This window comes from Saccopteryx bilineata, chromosome 5, assembly GCF_036850765.1.
Source record: "Saccopteryx bilineata isolate mSacBil1 chromosome 5, mSacBil1_pri_phased_curated, whole genome shotgun sequence".
Taxonomy (NCBI): Eukaryota; Metazoa; Chordata; class Mammalia; order Chiroptera; family Emballonuridae; genus Saccopteryx; species Saccopteryx bilineata.
In genome coordinates this window covers 98016441-98028707 of record NC_089494.1, presented here as the reverse complement: position 1 = coordinate 98028707, position 12267 = coordinate 98016441, and the positions used below count along the sequence as shown (strand labels likewise).

The 12267-nt window shown below is 37.8% G+C and overlaps 1 protein-coding gene and 1 non-coding gene across 2 annotated transcripts in view; one reads left to right on the top strand and one right to left on the bottom strand.

The window, feature by feature from the left end:
- Positions 1-12267, bottom strand: part of LRP1B (LDL receptor related protein 1B) — a 2131860-nt gene that overhangs the window by 1575300 nt on the left and 544293 nt on the right. The window lies entirely within an intron of this gene.
- TRNAA-CGC (transfer RNA alanine (anticodon CGC)) lies at positions 3899-3974 on the top strand. The gene has a single exon. It is a non-coding gene; the product is annotated as a tRNA-Ala (tRNA).

Genomic DNA, 12267 nt, shown 5'->3' with positions numbered 1-12267 from the left:
TTAACTCTTACATTTAAGTCAAAGATATATTTTTATTTAATTTTTTATTATACTGTGGGTAAAGAATCAAGGTTTACCCTTTTACATAAAGCTATAGCTAAACTTTGGATATGAACACCTGTCTCCTTTGCTTTGCTTGCTACAAGTAATAAAACTATCTTGCAGAACCAGGGCCTATGTTTGCATAGAGCACTCCAGCAGTGAACTTATTTAATTCACTAACATCAAGAAAAGCACATATTTCTTGCATAAAGTTATGTAAACCATATTAGAAACTAGTTTTTTGAGGAAAGAAAATAGGTATAATTAAGATAAGCTATTTGAGCATACGTATTATTATAGAGAAAAGAAAAGTAGTGGATGAAGAAGGATCAAGTCACTAGGCCAGCAAAGTGTGTACCATGACTTTTTTGCAAAAGATATTTCCAGGTATGAGAGTCTTTCTTTTCTACACTTTGAAAATTAAGGACATATGGCCCTGGCAGGTTGAATCAGCAGTACAGCATCGGCCCAAAGTGTGGATGCCCCAGGTTCAATCGGGGTCAAGGCACATAGAAGAAGCAAGCATCTGCTTATCCACCCCTTCCTCTCTCTCTTCTCTATCTCTCTCTTCCCCTCATGCAGCCATGGCTTCATTGGAGCAAGTGGGCCATGGGTGCTGAGGATGGCTCCATGGCCTTGCCTTAGGCACTAAAATAGTTTGGTTGCTGAGCAACAGTGCAACAGCTGCAGGTGGTCAAAGAATTTTCCCACAGGGAGCTGGCTGGCTGGATCCTGGTCACAGTGCATGGAGGGGTCTGTCTTTCTGCCTCCCTGCTTCTCACTTAAGGAAAAAAAAATTAAGGACATAAACACATGACCAATAATGAGTTTGGTGAATAAATTCTCATTTATATTTGTCAGGAATCTGCTTGCTAGTTTCCTCTTCCTTGGATCATGGTATAAGGTAAGTCCAATGCTAATCAACTCCATAGGTGCTCATAAACAGTGGGAATTAAAATGGTTGGAAAGAGAAATCATAAGATTCTAATACTAAGTACATGCTTAATGGTGATACCCATGAAAGTGTTATGGTGCAATAAGTTCTATGTAGAGGATGAGGGGCAAGCCATGGTTAGTTTAGGCCACAACATAATGTTACTAAATAGGTATAGAGTTTCAGGCAACACGCTGGAATCAAAGGCCACAGAAAGGCAGAGAGTGTCATGCAAACAAAGAAAGACTAGTTCCTGGGCTCATGAATAAGCACTAGCAAGCAACTTGAAGGCTGATGTGATTTAGTTAATTAAAAATATAAAACATATTTAAAGCATTTTAGATAAGAATGGTATATTACTAATATTGGACAGAGGACAGCATTGGTGGGTGTAGGACAATGCCACAGTGTTGCCAGTGAAATGGGCCCTTAATGTTGTGTCAAGAGAAAGGAATTCCAAAGGCACACATGCAGAGAAGTTTAAACATAGTGATATAGTGACAGCATTTTATTGGGGAATTAATACACCTCAGGAATACAGAAGATGGGCAGGCTTGTTAAAGCAAGTGCCCTGAGATTCCAAATAATCTATATATTTTCTTGGTTCTCAATAATAATCAAGCTGCCATTCCAAATCCTCCAACTTACTCTTTGATTCTTCCTGGGACTGAGTTGGTTCCATACCCATTGTTCAATCTGATTCTTTTCCCATATTTTCCTAGGCTAGTTTCCACCTCTTTGTGTCACCATTTTGGCTTTTACTACACAAGTCTCAAAACAGGAGCTCCTCCCCCACTCCATCTTTGTTCCCATTGCGCATGTCCAAAAGCTTTATTGCATCATCTGGTTTCTACTGTGCATGTGACCTGGCAGAAGAAATCCCCACCAGGTCTTCATACTGGGCCAGCAGTTCCAGGGGACACTCTTGCTAACCAATTAGGAGATTAAGTCCTGAGAGCTGAGGTTGTGATCTCCTTGAATGTGTGAATGAACCTCTGAATGTTCTAACTTTCTAGTAAATTAATTAGGCTCATTGGAATGCTATAACTGCCTACTGAAGCAGGCTTTCTAGTTTTATTAAACTTAGTATTTTATTTTTCTCTTTCTAGTTTATTAGATTCAATGTCTGATTCCCTCTGCTTCCTTTTTTTTTTTTATTAATAATTAGCGAACGATCTATGATAACCACAGGAGCAAGAGTCCAGCCTGGATGAAAATTGCGATTCTATGGTAGCCATATTTGAAGCAAGTTTTTCACAGGTTCTTAACTGACCAGGAATCCTTATACTAGAATCATACTAAACAGTCCCTTGAATCTTCTTCATTTATTTTTGCTTATTTACATATAATTTAAATATATATGAAACTCACTTTATCTCAGTTAATTATATGGGCTTTCATTCTTAAATGATTCATTATCTTCATTAGATCTCCAATTTAAGAATACCTTCAGGATTATTACAGGGAAAAAAAAAACAACCCTTCTTTTTTCTACCTGACTACTGTGGTAAAGATCCAAGCAAATAAATAATAAAACATTTAACAGGCAGTATTTTGAGCATACTGTATTTTACAGAGTTCACTGCATCCTTTTTGTTACATATTATACCACCACATGCTTGAATTCTAAGACTTGTCTTTTAAGGGGTGGATGTATATGACAAGAAAAAAAATGCAACAGAGGTTCCCAACCTTGGAAACTCACATTGAAGTATTTGCTTTGCAAATGATGATTCAGCAACAGAAACTTGAACCAAAGTGAACGGTAAAATAATAACTGTAATCACATGCATAATTTACTTAGACATCAACAACTTCAACAACAAAAAAGAGAAAACCAAAGAGACATTCATACCCCAGTCTCCAGATTCCCCTCTATTGATATGAGACCCGAGCTTCTGGAAGGGTTCCTTTGTTTTCCTGATCAGTTGCTGAAGATCAGGATGTTGAGCAAATAAGTTTGTAACATTTGTGTTATTTGGTTTTACTCACTTGTATTAGAAACAGCACTGCCCATGTGCCCATGTCCAGTAGCTGACTGCCTTCATGCTTGGGAAGGGGCTTGGTTATGCTAATATGTTCTGGCAGAGGGGGCTGTCTCAGGGAAAAAATTTAAAAGGTGGAGCTAGGAGGCCATTTTGAGAGAGAGGAGTAGACCATGTTGTTCCAGGAGAGAGAGGCCACGTGGTTGTAGGGGAGGAGGCAGCCAAAATGGAGGCATGCAGAGGGGACTGACTGAGGTTATTAGGTCTTTGATTCTAGGTAAAATGGAAAGAATGGGTTTTGGTGCCGTGTGTTTGTTTTTAATCATTTGCTGGTACAAGTCTAGAATAAAGGAAAATAGCCCACCAGTTCTTGGCTCCGTTGATTCATTATTGTCTGTCCCAATTAAACCTGAACCTGCAAGAGCCAGGCGGCTGTGAAGGCGGCTGTGGCTACTAGCCATACACAGGATAACTGCAGTTATATTTATCCAAGTCATGAAAATATATAAATCTTTTCGTAAGATAATTATTTTGATTTTGAGTATGCTGAACATATCGTGTTTGTGTGAAACAAAAGAGTTAATATTCTTATGGGTAAAATATAGATTTATATAGGCTTTAGGATACCTAAATGTAATTTTCTTTCCATTTTATCAAGTTTGTCCTGCCTTCTCATCCTTCAGCTTCAATTAATGTGGCACGTTCTCTCTATATTTATCCCCACAAAATACCTTTAGTCACTGCTAATGCAATCAGAATGAATCCTTGTACTTCACTGTTGTTCCCACAATATATTTCATACATCAAATTCTTTACACAGAGCATGTTGCATCAGAATGAGATTTTTTAATAGTGAGGAGCATCAGATTTTTGTCATTGAGATCCACTCACACAGTAGTATATGCTTAATAAATGTTTGTTAAAAAGAGAATTGAAGGCCCTGGCCGGTTGGCTCAGTGGTAGAGCATCAGCCTCGCGTGTGGGAGTCCCGGGTTCGATTCCCGGCCAGGGCACACAGGAGAAGTGCCCATCTGCTTCTCCACCCCTCCCCCTCTCCTTCCTCTCTGTCTCTCTCTTCCCCTCCCGCAGCCGAGGCTCCATTGGAGCAAAGATGGCCCCAGCGCTGAGGATGGCTCTGTGGCCTCTACCTCAGGCGCTAGGATAGCTCTGGATGCAACAGAGCGACGCCCCAGAGGGGCAGAGCATCGCCCCCTGGTGGGCATTCCGGGTGGATCCCGGTCTGGCGCATGCGGGAGTCTGTCTGAATGCCTTCCCGTTTCCAGCTTCGGAAAAATGCAAAAAAAAAAAAAAAAAAGAGAGAGAGAATTGAAGTTAGTTTACTAAATACCCAATCAGACAAGCAATAGCTATAAATACTTTGCACAGAGGTATAATTTTCTATTTTTATTAACTTTCAATTATCTTTCCTGCCTCTCTATTGAGAAAATTAGTGTCCTCTGCAATAATTCAAATTTCATTTATTTAAGGTATCAGCAATAAGAATTGTATTATACAAAAATAATAATAATTGCATCATTTAATGTATTTTGCTGAAATCTATTGCATCTCATTTTTTAAACTATGCATTCAGAGACACTGAGGTTTACCACATGGTCTTCCATTTGCCCCCAACATTGACATACACAGTTTAATAACAACGTGTCATTTTTAAAAGGTGTGAATATGCAGTAATTGACTTTAAAAATTAAATACTACACTGAGTAGTCATTTTATTTTTTTATAGGCTATATATTTAGTATTTTAAATTAGTGGGCTCTAGAATCTATTTTAAGACATAATAAAGTAGGCTCTAAATTAGGGATGCTCCCAAAACACTTGAAAACGCTTAAATGCAATGTTGTAATTCTAAAAACCAATCGTAGTTAAATATCTCCCTAGGAAGCTACTCATAAAATGCCATTATGAAGGCTTATATTCCATAAACATTTTTCAGGCACATGTTACAGCCTCTAATATTACCAAACAATGAAAGGTAATTTGCCTGAGTGAGAAGTGCAAAGGATGGTCTTGAGTCCCAAGAGCTTCTGTAGGGGCCCCGGGAAAAGGATTAGAAACACTGCTCAATAACCCAATATTTTTAATTGTCCATATTAGTCTTGAAGAGAAAGTTATTTTGGATTGTAACAACAAATCATTTTATTTTGATATAAAGCCAGATTCTAGAAACATCTGTTTTTAATTCAACGTGACAGATCAGTTGAGCCTTTCTAATCGGTTGATGTAGCATGCAAAAAAAGGAAGGCTGGATTGGAAGTCATGAGAGAATCCATGCTCTGCCATTCATATGATACATGACCCTGAATAATTGACTTAATTTTCTGAGTCTGTCTTCACATCTCTAAAACAAAGAGAGAAGCTTTCCTTACCTACCCGAAAGTGTCACTATGGCAATTACATATGTTAAAGTTAGTGGAAGTGCTTTTCAAATTGCAAGCGGCTGGACAAATTTCCAATTATTTGATCTTGAGTGTGTAAATTTATAAGAAAAAGTAGAACACAAAGGAAAAAGGGGAGTACTTTTCTGATTACCCACATGACAATTTTCCACATAAGAAAATTACTCTTGTCCTAATAGAAGTGTCATTGAAAGAACATACAGACTTTCTTCAATCACCTGGAGATGGATATTTTCTTGGGTAGCACAATCCTGGGCAAACTATTTATTTTAGAAAAGAGAAATCAGGGAGGACATAAAGAACAACAAGATAGCATGCAAAAGCTTGAAGGAAAAATAAAGAGTGAGGTCTAATCATACAGCTTACCCCTCACCTCCTGGGAGGGATAAGCAAAGCCCCTTTGAATACAAAATAAGGTTTAGTAGTGCTAAAAACAAGATAAAATGGCATATAAAACCATTCTCGGAGAGATTAGAATAAAAAGTTCCATTTTGTAGTGTCATTCATATATATATGAATATATATATAACCTAAATTGTGTTAACTCTGGTTCAGGCCAAATAAAAACTAAATAAATCACGCAGTGAAAGTACTGACCACAATATAATCAAAAGGTGAAGTGAGAACAACGCTAACTTCACATTTAAAAGACAAACACTTGGGTCAAGTTATTTAAACAAAAAGGAAAATGTGATGAAAAAAATACAGTTAAAAGAGAGAAAAGCCCATCTGAAATATACGGGAAATTAAAAATTAGATACCCAAGAATTGTTAACATGTCAAGCAAAAGGCAGCAGTCTGTTTCTAATTTCTGCCACATTATCTGTGCTGCAGCTAATCTGGTCGTCTGCAAGGCATGACAGGAAGGCTGGCTCCCTTTAAATGAGTCTGATTTACAAGTGATGCAATAATAAAGATAACAGAAGTACCTTTGTCAGTCTGCAGACCCCAGACAATCTTATTTCACCAGCATGCATCTAGGGTTGAGTAAAGGAAAGGAGTTGAACAGTAAAGGATATTCCACTCACGTTCAGAAATTGAGGAACACAAATATTTGAGACAATGAGATAGCACCTGGCACTTAAAAAGAAAAGTTAGAGTGAGATGAATGTGAAAGTTCTATTACAGAACACTTTCCGAAATACAGGTTTGTGGGAATAGCTGCCTCAAAAACAGACCTGGTTCGTGCAGTCATCTAGGTCTCCAAATATCTGTGTGCAAGTTACTGGGCATTATTGTAAATTGGTCTACTAGGAAAAAGAAGTTTCCAGTATTTTATCCTACAAAAGTATTGAGGTAGAAAATTGAGCTAAAAAGGATCAAAGAAGAGAGCATCAGACATTGAATTCGCACTTATATTACAGACCTTATCTAAAGGTCTGTTTGATGTTGCAGAATGGGAACTGAATAAATGGCACTGCCATGCCCCTGACTTCAGCATGTATTAGTTTTGCAACATTGGAAAATATCTAACTTCTTTGTTGCTTTGGTTCATTGTGTGCAAAATGGTAATAGTAAAAACAGCCTCCTCAGAGGGCTGTTGCAAGGATTAAATATGTTTCTAGGAAAATACATTGCACATGATAGGGGATGTGCCTAAATAGAAAATGCCTTTCTATAAATATATCCATCTGTATCTCTGTCACACTCTCTCTGTCTCTCTCTCCAGATCTACAACTTACGTAGTTCCTTCTCCTACATATTCATTCTACTCTTAATGAGCAATTTTCTTTTCTTACTCTGATGTGATAACTTGTTAAATTAAAATTCTTACTCAGGGGTATTTAGTAATCATAGAAAGTGTGATGTCCACATGGCCACTTTACTTTTCAAAGAAAAGACATCGTTTCTTTGGGCAGAGTCAATGTGAACCTGGCCAGATGTCTGACAAATGGCCATAGGTTACAAAAGCAGCAGCAATATTGCTTTCTCACCCCTAGAAAAATTGCTCTCGATGCTCATTTCCTCCTCATCCATCCATTTTCATCAGGATTATGATCTCAGAGTCTTCATTCAGCACAATCATTTAGAAATAGGACTAACTACAACAGAAAGTGCAGTACCTTATCTGGACTTGAGGGGGAACAAACAGGAAAACAATTTTAGGACACATATGGGATGAAATGGAAAATTAAAAGAATAAAGTATATAACATCTGGAGAAGAGAGAATTTTTAGGCTGGTGACAGAATAAGTACCTTTCAAATGACTATAAATGGTCTTTGGAAAGATCGCTAAACATCATGAGTTTAAATGAAGTAGGAGCATCAGGGTGAACTGTAAGAAAGTGAGGACTGTCTAAGGTTGCAGTGAGTTGCCAAGGAAAGGCAGATAGGACAAACTCTCCCCTGACTTTCATGAGAATTTATTCTTCAGATGGAGGAAGCCGAGAGCAGTGAGCTAGCTGTATGGCCATCAAAGTCCCTACAACTCTTTGATTGAACTCCAAGTCATCCCTCATGAAAGGAAATCTATTTCAGCAGCCTTGGAAGCCATAGATTTCAGCCTTATGGTGGCTACAGACCAAGTCTGCAGATGAAAGTAGAAAAGGAGTCAGTGACAGACATGAGATCATTAGAATTCTTCAGAAAAGGCAGGCTTTTTTATGGTTTTAATTTCATTTAATTATTATTATGCTTTCTCTTTCTGGACAGGTAGAGTATGGCTTATTGGTTTAAGAGTCAGATTTAAAACAACTAATCTTCTAGGAACTAAACACTTAATCCTGACAAAGTGAGCATCAACATTTTTGTTTTGTTTTTCTCCAAGTCTAATTAGCAAAACTATTTTATTAACTGAGTCCACTACATTTGGACTTTATAGATAAGTCCTTACAGACTGTTGCTTAAATGTTCCCACTAGGTGGATTCTAGGACACTCTCCAAAGAGTGAGTAGTTTTTCACACAACCTCTGAGATGGATACTAAATAGAAAGAGAATATTGAATATCAACACATATATAAACAAATGACTGAACACCAGTATATGTTTAATAAGATTTAGTGCATTTTGGTAAAAAAAAAGAAAAGAAAAAAATTTTAGAATAAGAAAATTGCCTAGAATTACAAGTTCTTACATGAATTTTTATAAAAGATGTAACCTCATAGAATGTATTTATTTATTCTTAGTTGAACTGTATTGGGGTGACAGTGGTGCACAGAATTATACTAGTTTCAGGACTCCAACTTCACAATACATTTTTTACACCATATTGTGTGTCCCCCTCCAAGTCAAGTCTTCAAGGTCCGTCCCTATTTATCTTCCCTGTCCCCTCCTGCACCTTATGCTCAGAGCATTTCAACACAAAAGCTTCCTACCATCATGCTGCATACTTTTTTAAACATTTTTATTTATTATTTTTAGAGAGGAGAGTGGGGGGGAGGGAGGAGCAGGAAGCATCAACTCTCATATATGCCTTGACCAGGCAAGCCCAGGGTGTTGAACTGGTGACCTCAGCGTTCCAGGTCAACCCTTTATCCACTGCGCCACCACAGGTCTCATGCTGCATACTTAACACAGTACATTCTTATTTAAGTTTTGTTTGTTCTGGTATTGGTGCTATTATCTAAGTCAGGGGTCCCCAAACTTTTTACACAGGGGACTAGTTCACTGTCCCTCAGACTATTGGAGGGCTGGACTATAAAAAAAACAACTATGAACAAATCTCTATGCACACTGCACATATTTTAAAGTAAAAAAACAAAACGAAAGTAGTACTGTACATGAGCAACGCGGCGCTTTGCACTGCCACCACATAAAGTACTCCAGGATGCATCCGCATCCTGTGCTCCTCTCACTGACCACCAATGAAAGAGGTGCCCCTTCCAGAAGTGCGGTGGGAGCCGGATAAATGGCCTCAGGGGGCAGCATGTGGCCCGCGGGCCGTAGTTTGGAGACCCCTGCTCTAAGTACTGTAAACTACAATATTCCAAAATTTCTTCTGGTTCCCGTTTGCATATAATTAGAATGAGGAACTGGAGACAAGTTTCCAAGGAGTTGTATATTAGCTTTCATATTCATTTTGCCAAATTATAAAAGAAAATTCCTTGTTTGCATCAAAACTTTGTGTATTTGTTTATAAACTAAATGTATACAATAAGACAGATATAATTTATTACCAGTAAACTCAATTAATAAAACAAAACTTGCTATTATAAAATATGTTTAAGAACAAGCCAACCTATTTATTTTCTTCATGGACATTGTTGCATTTTTTTTTTTTTTTGTATTTTCTTAAGCTGGAAACGGGGAGAGACAGACAGACTCCCGCATGCGCCCGACCGGGATCCACCCAGCACGCCCACCAGGGGCGACGCTCTGCCCACTAGGGGGCGATGCTCTGCCCCTCCGGGGGGTCGCTCTGTCGCAACCAGAGCCACTCTAGTGCCTGGGGCAGAGGCCAAGGAGCCATCCCCAGCGCCCGGGCCATCTTTGCTCCAATGGAGCCTTGGCTGCAGGAAGGGAAGAGAGAAACAGAGAGGAAGGAGGGGGGTGTGGAGAAGCAAATGGGTGCTTCTCCTATGTGCCCTGGCCGGGAATCGAACCCGGGTCCCCCGCACACCAGGCCGACACTCTACTGCTGAGCCAACTGGCCAGGGCCGACATTGTTGCATTTTAAAGCATTTGAAAGGAGAATCAGTCAACTTGCAAAAGCTCACTGAGGGCCTATAGTGTACACAATGTTGTGCTAAGTGATATGATGATAATGGTTAATGTAAAACAATGAATTAAGCAATTCATTAGATTAAGTCTTAGTGAGCATTTTCTATATATTGAGTACCTTGCTATGCATTGGAGAATATAGAAAGGAGTAAAATAGGTTACAATCCATGAAGAAGTTTGTAATTCAGTTGTGAAAAGAACCCATAGAAATGTGTAAAACAATCTAAGCAGTAATTAAGTAATAAAAAGTTCAAGTAATCAAGACAATAGGAAATATACTACCTTCTCAGCTCAAAAATTTAGGGTTGGCTTTACAAGTCAGGGTAATCTAAACAAGGCTTGATGATGGATTGACTCATTTGTGCAATGAAAGGAGAACCATCCCCATAAGAAGATTAAAGCCTTAAGGTACTAGTTACTGAATGATCATGAAGCAAGACTAGGGTCAGGCCAGGGTAGTAATAGTGGGTATCTAGAGAAAGGGCAATGCTGATTCTGATTTTTATATAGTTGTATCTCCTCCTCCTCCCCCTTCCTCACCTTCCTCTTACTTCTTAATATTGCTGATAAATCTTTAAAGGAGTACAGCAGTCAGGTAATCATGAAGACAAGTTGTGGGTGAGGGAAGAAGAACCCAGGTAGAAGGAGGGGTCAGTATGAGAACAGTATTGATTTTGTGTCATTATTAAATTAAGGCTTTAGCTGAGGGAATGCTGTGTGTTCACCAGTTTATTTTTCCACACTCCTTTGCAGGTAGGTTGGAACCATAGATTTCATTTTAGTCATTCTAGTGGGCAGCAGTGTGGCAGAGTCTTTAAAATTATCCAATGAAACTATCGGCCCTTTCTCCCTGCCCTAGTTATCTTGGAAGCCAAGTGTTCCCGATGATCTAGCTATAAATAAGATGGAAGAAGCAGGTCACACTAACAGAAAGCTTATTTTGTTTTTCTTCGTTTTTTGTTGTGTTGTGTTTTGTTTTGTGTTAAGTTATTGAGCCTTGAGGATTGATTTGTTTCCACAGTGTAGTGCTGTCTGCCCTGGCCAGGAGCAACAAAGCTCTCTAGTGAACTCGTGTATAAACCTTAGATGATTTTTATAAAGTAGATTATCATTGAGAATAAATATTACTACTCAACTTCAATCTTCTAAGCTCTTTTTATTACTTTTATTTATTCTTTTATTGACATAAATAATCCTATGAATTCGTAGTAACTATTTCCCTGAAAACTTTAGAGTGTTTTAGAACAGAGAATAACCTCCCCACTTTTTTTAAACAGTGTGGATATGTATCTTAATCATAATCTTAACTACTATTAATTTTTAAAAGCTCATATTTTTGTCCAAGAAACATTTTTAACTCTTTTTAATAAAATGATAAAAATTTTCATGTAAATACTAAAAAAAAATATGTTATTATTGGAAGTATGCAGTAAGAGTTCAGGAAATATAGATAGGTTTAAGTAACAAAAATAATAAAGAAATGTATTTTTTCCTCTACATAAATAAATAAAATAAATAATAAGTGCTTAAATACAAAGACGTGTTGAATGCTGGCGGACAATCCTGAGAAACCTTTTCATTCAACACTCACTTGGAAGATTTATAGTGAGACTAATCATGCAATTAAGGAAGAAAACTGTGCAGCCAGCAAGTTCTAAATTAGACAAGTTCATCTTTGGTTTTGTGCTGAGAGGAAACATCCAACTTGGGATGGCATAAAGGGACTGGACCTGCAATGAGAATGTTTGACCTTGGATGAACTCCATACTAATTAAGCTCGTGACATTCATTGAGTCCAATAAGCTGTTCCTTAAGACATTTCTCTTATCCCATCTCTAAAAAAGGAAATATAAAATCATTGCTTTTACAGTGCTGTATGTAATTTCCCTTTTTCTAATCCCTGTACCAGCAGCAGACTATGTGTCTTTCAAGGTAGAGTGTAAGTATGTATAATTCATCATTTCATTATGAATCCTTTCCTGACTCCTCTCCCCGTTCCAAAAAAAAAAAGAAAAAAGAAAAAAAAAAGAATTGATTATCCTTTCCTTTGTTTTCCTACATTAATCCTGTTCAGAACTCTATCATAGCACTAAAAGTTGTCATCTATTTCCTTATATATTCATTTTCCATTTGATACTGTGTGTTTCTTGAGGCAGAGATCATATTTCCTAGTAAATCTCTAGCCTATAGAATGTGCTCAATAAATTATTCCCAAGTGAGCCTGACCT